Source organism: Lactuca virosa, chromosome 5 (genome assembly GCF_052849685.1).
Source record: "Lactuca virosa cultivar CGN04683 chromosome 5, Lactuca_virosa_CGN04683_v6, whole genome shotgun sequence".
Classification (NCBI taxonomy): domain Eukaryota; kingdom Viridiplantae; phylum Streptophyta; class Magnoliopsida; order Asterales; family Asteraceae; genus Lactuca; species Lactuca virosa.
The window spans coordinates 383,365,488-383,380,455 of record NC_136430.1 but is presented as its reverse complement, the minus strand read 5'-3'; positions in this window follow the sequence as shown (position 1 = coordinate 383,380,455).

The following is a 14,968-nucleotide window of genomic DNA, read 5'->3' as shown; positions in this document are numbered from 1 at the left end:
TTGAATCAATTACAATGTAAAAAAAAAAAAAGATACGTTCATAAGAATGATCGATCAAATTTCACAAAATACATAACATTCTATGAGAATATGTGCGTTACATATAAGTATTTGTTCTTGATATTGTATTATATAAGAATGATAAGGAGTGGGTGAGAATGAGAAACAAATTTTATAAAAATGGGTGAGAATTTGTGGGACTAAGTGAGAATGACAATCAAATTTTTTGAGAATGAGGGAGAAACATTTTTTTGTAAAAATATATTTATTCCTTATGTGAGAATATCAACATTACATAAAGTATGTGTCCTTGATAATGTATTATTTAAGAATGAGAAACAAAAGTTGGTTGAAATCCAACAATTCATAGAATTCTAAAAAACCCAAGATAAGACGAATAACAAAACTCCAACAATTTTGAGTTTCTCGTGTGAAAAATAGAACTTCTTTGCATCCGGTTATCCTTTAAATCGAAGCAAGTTTGTGTGTGTGCACTCTTGCATCTCTAACAACCTCCATATCCAAAATGATTTGCATGTCTTGAAATAAAAGTGAAGCAAAACCTTACTCTCATTTCAACATGTTTATGTATGTAACTAGAAAAAAGAAGAAACTAAAGAGACTAATGAGCGATGATTATTCCCTTTTCTAAATTGAATGTCCGAGTGAATTTTAGGTAAATGTCGCTTCTTTCTTTTGATCAAGATGTCAGCTTGAAGGTGGTGGGTTGGTTATGGCTGGTAGAAATGATGGAATGGTGGAACTTGTAGAGATGTGATCGCAGTAAGATAATGAAGATGAATCAAATATTTGATCTTGATATAATACCATAAATATAGGGTTTTATAAAGCTCTAAAAGTATATGAATTTAATTTAGATAATAATTAATTTAATTAACACAATTAGTATAACACCCCTATAAAATGATTGGACCATATTTTGAAATGTGTATATATTTACATTTCAGAATATCACGTTTTATGGGACAAATATCAACTAATATTCATTTATGCACTGTGTTAATGGATTAAGGTGTTTTTTTGTGGAAAAATTTGGCTGGAAAAAAAGTACTTGGAAAGGTTTTGAGTTTTTAGTAATCTTTAAGTTCTGAAATGATCCTGATTTTATCTCTCTCTCTCTCTCTCTCTCTCTCTCTCTCTATATATATATATATATATATATATATATATATATACATTGAATGAGTTCATAAACTCATATAATACGTATTTCATGTTTAGCTTTTTAATTATCCATAAACTCAATGTAAAATACTATAGATGATACATGTTTCATTCACGAATCATTTTCATAAATAGTTTTAGAAACGAGGACAAACTTACATATTTTAGAAAATGGTTTTTTTTATCATCGTCATATGCGTCCACTCAAAGATGGTTTTGAAGCTTGTGTGGCTACTTATGACTTGGGTACCAAAAATTAAGAAAATTACTACCCCATCGTGTGGGTTTATAATGCTATTCTAAAACGCCTTCACTTGCACTTGTGGATTTGCTACTCCTCATATGGTTCAAGTGTGATGGTGCATGTTTATAGCGTTTGGAGCATTTGAGTGTTTAGTATGCTAACAAAACAAGTCTTAATCCCATCATTTTGGTGAGATATTTGTACTTTGAAATTGAATTTGGGGTTTGGGAAATAGAACTGCATCACATGTTTTTTGAAGTTGTTGATTTCAGATTTGTTAATGTTTCTAAACGATCATGTAATTTTGAATGACTTTCCCTAATTAACGATCACTTACTATTCTTTTAAGTTTTAAAAACCTTTTTAAGGGTTTGACTTTAGGCTTGGATTATTTACTTTATCCAACACTCTTAAGAGGGTTATCCCCGATAATGCTTAATAAGTTTCTCAAGCCTAACCTACTTATTTTACATGTGTTCAAATTAAAACACTTAGTTTGAGACAAAGATAAATCTAGTACTTAGATATTTAGAATATGTTTATTTGAGATTGAAGATGTATGAAAGAACATTTACTTTAGCTTCTGCTCTTAGTGACCTTTACCCACAAATTGCTTTGCTTAATTGTTTCTTATTTTATACAATTTACTTTAAAACTTGTTTTAAAAGACTATTTTAGAAAGATTATACAATGAGTGGTTCATTATGCAATTGACATATACACGAAAACTTGACATTGCATAGCTTCTTTTTTGTATATCAACATTCTAGATCTCTAATGACTTGTAAAATTAGATGATCACATTTATTTTAACCAACTCATAGGATCATATGCAACATCGATCATACGATGGTGTACAAACTTGTTCTAACACGTTAGTATTGCATTGCCTATTTGTTTCTTTTGAATTTTAATGAGTTGATGAGATGATTCAAGTCTTGAAGGTACGAATGGACTATAGAACTCATATTTATCACTAGATTCGATATTGGTGTGAGTTATTTTAAGGTTAAAAGTTGTTTCTTTTACGATAGAGCCATCTTGTATATTTTAGATGGTTTGTTTTGTTCTTCAAATTTACTTTCATATGAATCAGTGAATGTGTCATGAATAGTTTCTTCAATAGATTGCCTTTTTGTTGAATACTCTATATGATTTGAGATCATAGAGCATGAAACACCACCATCCAATCTCAAATAGATTTTTCCTAGATGATTTTATTGTTAAAGATGAAACTCAGACTACCAAATGTGTGAAAATAGCTTAAATTTGGATTTCTACCCTTCAAAACTTCATATGTAGTTTTTCCGGCCATGCCTTTTGACTAGTAGCGCTAACAATTAGGGCCGCTTCAAAGATATAGTGGACCCAGGACGATAAAAACTTCCAAAATCATAAACATAATAAAAATTAGATTGAAAATAGATGTACTGTTATTAAAAAAAACACAAATATAGCAATAAGATTACAAAGACAACTAATTTAAAAATATATATATATTTTTCATATCAGTTTTAGATTTTTTTGGAAACGGCAAATGATTAAACGGAAGCCTAAATTTTTCTCTGTATATATTCAATATACTCTAGGAATTTTGGGCCCCTAAGAGACAAGAGCCCTAAACGACCGTCCGGGTTGCCCACCTTCTGGACCGGACCTGCTAACAGCTTTTATCCAAAATGTTTTTGGAAGATATTATATAAGGATAATGGTTCTAATATCTTCTACATGGGTCTATTTATTCTTTCAAAAACTCCATTTCTAGAGTTCTAATGACATATGTTTCTTTTCCATCTCATATGTTTTCAAGAGTTAACTTTATGAATTCAGATCGACGATCATTTCTTAGTTGCTTAACATTTTGACCATTTTGTTTTTATTTTTCTAAAGATATTGATATTGATATTGATAATTTATGTAGTAGCAAACATTTTAAGATTGATTTTTTTAACTTAACTATTGGATCTCATGTTCAAGAAACAAGAAACTTAGGATACAGCTAATTATAAGTGAGCATATCAGGTCAAACAAAAAGAACATTTAATGATGATAAATAAACAATATATTTCTAAGTGATAAATTATTATTTGCCGACGTAAAATAAATAATAAAGAATTGGATAGTTATTATTTATTAAATTTGTTTGAAAAAATGACCATATTAGACAAAATTTCCAAAATAGCAAAATTTCTAGAAAAATGACCATAATAGTCACAATTTTGCATGTCACCATCTACTAAAAATCTACGTGGCTTGCATTGTTTTTTTGAGATTTTCGTAGGTCACCACATGTGAAAATCATGGTGGTGTGCATTTTTTAAAAGTATTCATATGTTGACACATGCGAAAATCTAAGTGGTCGATGATTTTTTTTTCTGAATCTTTTTGAGATTTTTGCAGGTCACACGTATATTGGGAGAACCCAGGTGTTCTGATGACTTTTATGAAGTTCATATGCGAAAGTTATATAGTTTTTTTTCCATAATTTTTACTGAATAATTGATGTGCAATTTATATACTATCAGTTTTAAATTTATAAACCGAACATACTTAACTAACTAATTGCACTTAGGTAGTGTGCCTAGTTGAATCATAGGATAGTAAGTCGGGTGTCGATAACATGGAATATAGATTTAATTTGGAAAATAACTACTAATAATTAAACTAAGAAATAAACTTTAAATGGGGGGGGGGGGGGGTTTACGAATTTTGCAAGTTCAATAACTTAATTCAAACAAATTATCAATTAACCAAATTAAAACTAAGCAAGCAAAGAAAACTATCTTTTAATTCAAGTTTAAAGAGTACTTCCGTTTAGTTCCGAATTCACCCTCTCCTATGGTTAATTTCTAGTGAATAAATTATATTGATTACCAGTTCATTAAATTACTATTTATCATGATCAGATACCTAGTTTTACCGATTCTTGAATTATCATGCTATGATCAAGCACAAGCTAGACATAAAATTGATATAAGCACGAATCAGACTATGAATAATAAATCTTATGAATTACCTATCCTAGATCAAGACAAGCAACTTAAGCACAATTATGCTCTCTAACACAATCAAAGTAGTACATTTTATTTACCTAACTCTAGGATTTCTTCAATTACTAGATCTAATTATTTAATGGTTATGAACAACTAGATAACAAATTCATGCAATTAGAATGATCATCAATTACACAAAACTTGTATACTGAGCAATATAAGCTAGAACTTCAACATACAAGGATTGTGATTATCAAACACTAGTAAAATCAACATAAAACATCCATAAATTCGAAATATGGGTTCATCTTCAACAAACAGAAGTACAAGGTGATTAGCCCATAACTAAAACAGAAACAAACGTGAAATGAAAGCTAATTATACTAGACATGGTTAAACCTAGCAAACCGCATGATTATAAGTTGTTCTTTTAATTATCTTCAAAGCTTGATCTTCATACAAATTATGAACTTCCAAGGGTTCTTTAGAGGGTTTTAGTCGCAACTCTGAACTTAATTCCCAAGCCAACTCTCGAAATTCGACCTAAAGTTTGATTTATATAGTTACCACACTGTGTGAATTAGACCTCCACGTCGTGGCTCTCCTTTAAAACGCGTACGCCCAAGCTTTAGGCGGCTTATGTGTCAGGAAAGATGGTCATGTCGTGGCCTTGAGAATGCCATGTCGTGGCATGCAATTTGCACAACTTCTTCTTTCTTCTTCTCTATTTTCAACTTCAGTCCTCTAAGTATCCACCCTTCTTCAATTTCAGCTCCTTTTCCTCGAGAATATCCTTTTTGGCTGCAACATACAATTTAATCATTATAAGTACCAAATATCTTTGCATTTTACCAAAATAAAGCTTAAATGTATTAAAATAATGCCTAAATATATGTATAAATATGGAAATATCAATAACCTACTTTAGAGACAAAAAGAAATATGAGTTCACGACATCCACATTCAGAGTGTAATATGTCCATGGATAAACCGAGTTACAAGGAAAACAATGATAAAAAAATTGAACTCAAAACATAGTTCATATACGAATGTTATAAAGGATCTAAGTTACATGTTTTTCATATTTTTCACTGAGTAACCTACTTTGGAGCTAAAAAATATGACTTCCCACCGACCCTTTCCAAGACATGCCTATTGGAGGTGTACCTACCGACCCTTTCCAAAATCGGGTCGGGTACTATTTGGATAACATTTGATACATTACCAAAATCGAGCCATAGATGGAATCCATACACATTTTCAGATTGAGCGTCAACCCGACATGCCACCACAAGGTCCGTATATTCCATTTAGGGAAGAAATTTGGGCGTCACGCGATCTCAGGGCCGGGTCAAGTGGAGCGCATGGAGATGGAGATGATGATGCATGATTATCCTTTTATTTTTATTATTTTTGTTTGAGTTTTTAGTTTTTATTCTTGGTTATTTTTGGTGTGTTTTAATGTGTGTTTTTATTTTCATTTGGATTGTTTGAAATGATGTAACTGAATGTTGGTGTGTGTAACGTCCCAAAAATTATGACCAAAAATTTCGTTTTTTTATATTAAATAAACCATTATCCAAAACAATATCATACAAACCATAGTGAAATCAGAGTATGTCAATAAACATCCAAATAAATCTGAGTCATATAAAATGCGGAACAATGTGGTGTGTGCAATATAGTCATGTCGAGCTCTTCCCCTTCGAACCAGAAGTACCTGAAACATAAATGAAAACCGTAAGCACAAAGCCTAGTGACTTCCCCAAAATACAACATATCAAACATAAAATGGGCCCCGCCCGGCATCGATCCCTGCTCGGAACATATTTGTCAGTCATCAGGCCCCGCCTGGCATCGGGCCCCACCCGACATACATATAAACACATAAACACATGCAAGAATTACAAAGATAAATAACATACAATATAATCATCAGACCCCGCTCGCCAGCGGGCCCCGCCCAACATACATATCAGATATCATACATGCAAGAATCATGCAGACAACTAGCATCCTAATCATAATAAATTATGGGCCGGCATTGGTGCCTTCGACCCGCCAAACACAGTGAGGAAACTCACCTCAAGTTGTTGAATCTCTCAAATAAAATCTCGGACTGCTGATCAGGAAAAATCTCCGCGCTAACACCATCAAATAATATCCAATTAATAACTGGTCCATAATCCAAAACTGGAATCCTAGTTCGAAGTCCAGCCCTCAGGGTAAAAGTCCATTTTACCCTTTCCTCACTTGGCCCAAAATCTGAGGCCCAATCCAATAGTATCAAAAGCCTAATATGGCCTAACTTCTTAGTTGGGCCAAAACCCATCATGGGCCTAATTCCAAGAAGGCTCAAAGCCTTATAATGCCCCAATACCAAAATACTATTGGCCCAACCAGCCGCAAACCCTAAAAGTCCTAAATATAGCCCAATACGCGAAATTTAACAAAAGTCAAACTGCTGAGTGCGCTTGGCGTACTCAGAATTACGCTCAGCGTACTCCTTTCGGGGCCAGTACATGCAACATACGAGATGGGTACGCCCCGCATACTCCGCAGACGACCAACCCCAACCCATTAAGCACATAATCGATTAAGCCATTAAGCCAAACTCTCAGATATGATCCTAAATGGTGACTTAACACGTAAAGTTGGAAACTTTACTCCCATGCATGACTTAATAAGACAGAAAACTCAAAGAGAACCATAAAAAGGATCCTAACACATGCATAGACCAACATAACTCATAAAGATTGCATTTTTATAAACAAGGGACCTCAAAGGTGCTAAGATCTAACATCCATGGCTTCTGGAGTAGACCATAATCTCAAATATGGCTTAAAGGACCCAAAAATGCACAAATAACACCCTAAGTTAGATCTAGCATAAGGAACCATCAAGTGGAGAGCTTTTTACCTCAAATAGCTTCTAAAGATGAAGGCTACTCCCAAACAACCTCCAAGTGTTCTTCTTGCTTCAGTTCACCAAAAACACCACCAAAACTCACTTCAAGCTCAAATCTTCGCAAATGACAATTAGGGTTTTGATCTTAGGGTATAGAGAGATGGAGGCTGTTAATAAGGAGGTACAAGGGTGTCACCAGTTGTTTAAATAGGGCACAAACCTTAACAGTTAGGGTATCCCCTGCATTTGCGTACACCCTGCGTACTTCCACGTTCGCCCAACGTACGTGGTTGCATCCGCGATTCAACCACGAGCCAGTACGCTCAACGTACTCATAGAGTACACCCCGCGTACTGAGCTAGGGACTAAAATGAGAGAAATTTTATATTAAGGGTTAAATGAAATATACCACAAGACTCGAATGTTACAGTTTGTTTTTTGCAACCAAATGTTTGTTCGTTTTCGTAAAATTATTAGAATATCGAGAGAAAAAAGAGAGTCAAGAGAGTTAGAGTTTTAAAACCGAAGAACCACACTTTTTAATAAGTGTGGGGTTACAATCGTGTGCGAAGAGAGATAAGAAAAGAGAGAGTTACTGAAAATTAAAGGTTTTGAAATAAGTTTTAATGACTTAAGAGGGAAATAGAGGTTTCTCACGTGAAGAATTTGAAGAAGAAATACAATCTTTCAAGGCCCAGTTCTCACGACGTGAGATTTATCCTTCACGTCGTAAGCTTGATATAATCACGATTCAGAATTCATTTGTTCCAGACTCATGTCACGACTTTATATTCTTAATACATGAAGTTTCAGATATCTTGTTTCTGTTCTTTCTTTTGACCATAAGACATGGTGTATGCTTTCCTACGTTATGATGCATTACTTTGAAGATTTTGTGCACCATACTTTTTGAATTCACGACTAGCTACAAAAGTCCAGTTACAACTGATTATTCAAGATGTTCAAGCTTTCCCACCAACAATCAAAATTCGATGTCGCCACTACTACCCCAGAGGATTTTGTTCCCTATTCTCATTTTTATTGCTTTTTATTGCATTCATAGCATACAATGAGGGCATTGTATGCAATAAGTGTGGAATAGGGGTCGAAAAAGGATTATCTAGCATAAGAATAATTAATTAGAAAATGCTAGAAAATTCAAAAAATTAATAGGCTTGCAAAGATAGTCTAATCAATCTAGTCATTTTTAAAAATTTTAATACTATTGCATATGGGCTAGTTTGATAGTATTATGTGGGATGATTCGATGAGAACCCTAAGATTTAGTTGAGCAAATATATTATAGTGTATTTGTGGCTTCCCAGTCTTATTGAAATCGTGTGAAAAAAACGCAAGCCTTCTTAGTTTGAGGGACATAATATGTTTAGCATCATGTACCATAAAAGTATCTAGGAGAGCTGATGTAGTCATTGCACTTTAGACTAATAACTTTAACCAATAAAAGTTGAGGTTAAGTTCCCTCACTTAAGCATATGTTTTTCTTTTTAGAATTTTTATTTTTTGAGTGAAAAAAGTGAATTGTGAAAAAAGAAAAAAAAGGAAATTTTTTTTTTCAAAGTTTGAGTGAATAAGAGTCTACAAAGCTATGAAGATCAATAAATATTATGAAGAAGAGTTCAAAAGTCTAAATTATTGAAGACTCAAGTTGAAGAAAGTTCAAGAATAAGGCGAAATTGCCAACTTATTATTATTGTAAATTTTCTTTTCTATGATATTTTACGATATGTATGCTTGGGAGCTTAACCAAAAATACCTCGAGGTTAAGAAAGATTTCTAGGGATGGATTTGGAGGGATGCATAAAATCATGAATATTGTTCAAAATAAATGGGAAGCGTTTATGAGGATCGTAAGTATTTAGGGCTGGGAGGTAATTAGGATTTAGACACAAATACATGCATTGAAGTAAGGCATAATTAGTGGGTTCAATTCGGATTGGCTTGTGTGATATTGGTGGGCATGGTTCTATGTGATGTATTAAATACAAAATTTTTCTTGAGGGCAAGTAAAAGGCAAGTGTTGAGTATTTTGATATTGTCATATATATATATTCATATATTTATGCTTTATTTTAATACATTTATGCTACATTTTAGTTAATAATGAAGATATTTTGTACTTATAATGTCTAAATTCTATTTTGTAGCTAAAAAGGACACTCTTGAATAAAAGGGCCAAAACCGAATAGAAGTTAGAATTTTAAGGCATGAAGCTGTAAATATGTAGCATTGGTTCCGATCAGATGCGAATGGATGCGATCTTACGACAATCAATGCGACCAGATGAGACTGAAAATGCATTGTTGTGATCCGTTGCGAAAGCATCGTCATTGAGACCAGACGAGAAGGTGGTCGGAACCGAAATGAATGTCAATGGGATTGGAACCGAAGTAAGAATTGTTGCAATAGGAGGATCGGAACCGAAATGAGAATCATAACAGGAAGATTGGATGCGAAAGAGTTTTCGCTTTAATAGGGCTTTAGCCTGCGAATGGTTGCAATTCGAATACTACGAAATCGGGGCGTTGAAATAAAGCTCACGACATGAGAATATAAGCTCACGGCGTGAAAATGATTATTCTAGAAGATAAATACGCGTAAAGCAAGTTTCCATGTCAGACACGAATTACACTGATCTCACGACGTGAGACCCTAATTCTCACGATGTGAGAGGTGTTATAGGGAAAATACAAATACCCCTTTACATAATCGATTTGGAGGAGGTTGTATTGATATTCTGGAAGTAATAGACAAAATTAGAAGCCAAAGACTTGCGAAAATCAACAATTGGAAGAAAGATTCGATTGAAGATTAAGAGTTGAAGATTACACATTACATTCGGTTGCATTAGCTTAATCATGTCTAAACCTTTTGTGATTGTGTGTTTATTATCTACCATGAGTAACCTATCATTAGGCTTTCATTTAGTGTAGATGAACCTTAATACTATGTGATAGTTTCTTGATTTATATGGATTTTATGAAGTTGCTTAAAGCTTGTGTTTGATTATCATCACCTAGCATGTTAAAGTTTCAATCGTTGTTACTTTGATTCAAGTTAAATGTAGTTTAATGACCATTTGAATTGCATGAACTTGTTTACTGGTAGTTTATGATCATTAAATTACTAGAGCTAGGATTAACCAAATCTTAGATTAAGTAATAAATATAACAACTTTAACTGTGTTAGAGAACATAATTTGATCATAATTGTGTTTGATAATTTGTCTTGATCATAGATAATTATCTTAAACATATCTTATGTAGCCTAATTATCATTAATAATCAGTTATGTGTTTGCTTGTGTATGATCATTACATAATAGTTCATGAATTGGTGAAAATATTAGGAGATCGGATCAAGACTGCTAATTATATTAATATTGGTAAACAACTGAATAAATCCATGTTTAGAAACTATCCATTGGAAAAAGGGGGATTCAAAGCTAAACATAAGTATTCTTATAATCTTGATTACAATCGTCGCTTAGTTAAGTGTTTGCTTAGTTTTTAGTTAATTAAAGAGTTTAAGTTAATTTGAACTTGCAAAATCAGATTACTAGCTAAATCCCGTTCCCTGTGTTCGATACCCAACTTACTTTACTATACTAAAAATGACTAGGTACACTGCCTATAGGTGAATTAGTAGATAACTAGTTAAGTTTATAAATTTAAATGTTTATAGGTACTATTTTGCACACATTAATAATCTAGTTAAGTTGAGTTTTTATTTGTTTGACTGGTGTAGTTTTACAAGTATTTGAGCAAAGGATGGTCAATCTAGGTTTTTGTCCAAAATATGAGTTTTTGGCTAAAATCGCAAGTGATGTATTAATGGATTAAGACATGTATGAGAGGCTTAATGTGTATAAATGTTCTAGGTGGTAGCAAAGAAGGATTTGGAGCCTCTCAAGATAAGCTTTGGTGAAGTTGGAAGCAGGTTGCTATTTCCATAACATAAGGCGAGTTATAGTTTCCCTTTAGAGTATGTTTATGTGATATAGAACATGTGCAAGCATGTGAATGTAAGGATGTAATTGTTAATTACATCATTGTTAGATTTTTGTTATGATATATAACTTGTGTTATGTTTTATGATGAGTATCATTATGCATGCAAAGAGTAGATTAAGGGATGCCTACGAAGATTATGTTAAATTATGCATAGAAAAATAGATGATGATGACCGGTAGTTTATCACACGATATATATGTAGATGCTTGGTTACTTATGTGAGAAGCCAAATATGTATTGTATGTTTAACACTTTAATTTGTATTATATTTATGTTATAACTCACTAGACTTATAGTCTAACATATATTTTTTCCATGTGTTTAACAAGTTTGGGTAGAAAGCATTATAGAGAGAGGACTTAGAAGCATCAAGAACTATGAACTAGACTTTTGTTTCACAATTATCCTCACTTGCTTATTTATGGTTGTGATATGAATTCGGTAACAACCGAGATGTTTATGCTGAGAATGCTTTTTAAAGTTTTGAAACTCTGGTTTTTGGTATCACTTATGTAAACTTTGATATTATTCCCAATATTTAAATATTAAATGTTTATTAAAAGTACGGGTTGTTACAGTGGTTGGTAACACTCTGTCGTGCGCGTATTAAACAAGTAAAATTTATCACTGCTGGTTGCACTAAAAATATAGCACAAGGAAGTAGGGTCGAATCCTCAGGGACACAGCCTAATGGTCAATGCCTTTTTGCATCAGGCACAATCTCGTCAAAACAGAAATATAAAAGGGGGGGGGGGGTGAATTAAACTAAAATTGCAGTGATATTTAATTAAATGAAAATCAATAATAAAAACGGTTTTAGTTCTGTTGCGACTTTCCTAATCATGCAACTAGTTCATATCTGGTTATACAGAATGCGTTCTATTTAAGCTGGTACTGAGAAAAACTAATAAGCTCTAGTATAATCTCTTTTACCTAAATTAGTTAACCAAAACAAGCTCTTCAATTAACCCTAACTTTTTACTGTTTAATTAAACAAGCTCTTAATTAAATCAGAAAATTGCATTAAAATCTTTGTAAAATTCCCAACAATACTCAATAATTCTCACAAGCTCGAAAGCGTAAAGGTATGATTTTTATAGTTTATAATAGAGTTAAATCCCAAATTCTATTAACAGATTAACTAGAATGATAAAACCCTAGCTAGGTAATCAGACTAACAATAATTAAAATCAAATGTTCATTAAGCTCAAAACTGAAAAATCTAGATAGAAACACAAAACGGAAATCAGATCTGAAAACTAATCACATGAGAAGTACTAGTCTATGCAGAACTGAAAACTAAAGTTTATCCAGACATGGCTAAAAACGAAACTAAACTAGATAGAAGAAACATTTACTGATGAATCTTCTAAACTAAATATATGAGATGATTCGCAATCTTCAGATCTTCAAAAGTCGCTGAAAGAATTCGAAAATCGCCTTTTGAAGTGGTTTTCTTCGTCTGGAATCGTCCCACCCTTACAACTGATTATGAGGGCGGTATTTATACTCAAGGTGGAAGCTTCCGGAACAAGAATCTGATAACATGAGATCGCATCACTACTAGAAAAACAGCCTTTTACGACGTGCAATCAATGACACGCGCTGATAGAGGACACGCATTTGTGCGTGCCCTAAAAATTGATGTTAGTTTTCCAAAATATGAAGCATAAAGGACACACATTTTTGCGTGCCCTAAAATTAGTGTCAATAAAAAAACATGGAGGGCACCTTAAATAAAATGTGTGTCGTCTAACCATGTCGCTTTATAAATTTTAATGAAACACGCGTTTCATCCTAGGGGGAAATGAAATCCAAAAATTAAAAAGCCCGCTTTGTTTCCACCGGCTGAAAACCCTAGCTCATCCCCGCCGAAAACCCCCTTTCTTTCTTTCTTTCTTCTCTCTCGATTCTCAAACCTCCATTCACCTTCCGCCATCTGCTGCTTCTTCGACCCTTCTGAGTGTCTCCCACCGCCGTCGACTTCCAATGAAAGACGACCGGCCTTCCCCATCACCATCTATCTTCCAAATTACTAGGATCGGCACTCTGTTAACCTAATCATGGAGTTGTGCGCCGGCGATGAGCTATTTGATCGGATTATAGCTAAGGGACATTATTCAGAGCGTGCGGCAGCTGGACTCTGCCGGCAGATGGTGACGGTGGTGCATGATTTTCATACGATGGGAGTGTTCCATTGAGACTTAAAACCTGAGAACTTTTTGTTCTTGAGTACCGATGAAGACTCGCTATTGAAAGCTACTGACTTTGGTCTCTCGGTGTTTTTCAAACTAGGGCTTCTAAGCCCAGCAAGGTTTCCTCTTCTCCTTGAATTCACTTTTCTGTTCAATTTTGCAATATCACTTGTTTTATCTAGCTTTCTGTTTCTGGATAAGCTTAGTACCAATTGTAATTAGGATCAGTGTAGACCTTACTCTTCCATGGGTGAATGAGTCGAGATCAACAATATGGTTGAAGTTTTTGTTGATTATGTTTTTGCTATTGGGATGATATACAATACTTTTGTCATCTTTAAGATTAATTTCATTAGCCACACATAGTGATATACTATTTTGTCTCAATTAGTCCGCTTGTATTAACCCTAAATTTGCAACCTCAGATTTCAGTCATTCAAATTTGCTTGGAGAGGGTGGTTTTGGACCTGTTTACAAGGTTTCTTTTATATATATTAAGTTTTGTATTAAACCTTTTGTTAAAAATAAACAAATAATGAGGTTTATTAATATGTAACACAGGGGATATTAAGTGATGGAAAGATAGTAGCTGTGAAGCAACTCTCAGTAGCATCCCACCATGGAAGGACTCAATTTATAACTGAATTTGAAGTAATAAAAATATTTATTCTTTTGGTTATTTTTTAAAAGGCACAATTTTCACAAATGAGGCCTGTTGCAATGGCAAACTCAATGGGCCCACGTATGCCCATGTATCCTCCCGGTGGTCCAGGTATTGGGCAACAGCTTTTCTACGGGCAGCCTCCTCCTGCTATGCTTCCTCACCAGGTAAAATTGTTATTTCCCTTTTTTTCTTGATTAAATAAAATACACTAAAGTAAGAATCAAGATTATGTTATTTATTTTTAGGCGGGTTTTGGTTACCAACAACAGTTGGTCCCTGGAAGGAGGCCAGGTGGGCCCCAATGTCAAACTTCTTTCTCCCTGTTGCTGCCCAACAAGGTCAACAAGGTCAACGCCTTGGTGGCACTGGCAGGCGTGGTGCTGGTGCAGGTTCTGTTCAGCAGCCTCTTCCCATGATACAGCAGCACATATTTAATACTATTTATTTGTTTATCATTTTTTAAATGGCTCAAACATCAAGAAACAGTAACGTATTTCCATTTGTTTTAGTCAGATGTTTCCAAGAGGACGCATGTATCGTTTCCAAGAGGACGCAGATTTTTTTAAAAGTAGAATGAAAATGACAAGTGATTTTGTGTTGTGTTTACAGGGTTGATGAAAGCGAATAGCTCTGAGTTAGAAGAGGAAAAGAAAGCTCAAGCTGAAAGAGATAAGATGCTGCAAATGCAAGTGTTGCATTCTTCATTTCAATTGTTAGTATGAAACACAAAGTAGATTAGATGAATGCAAAT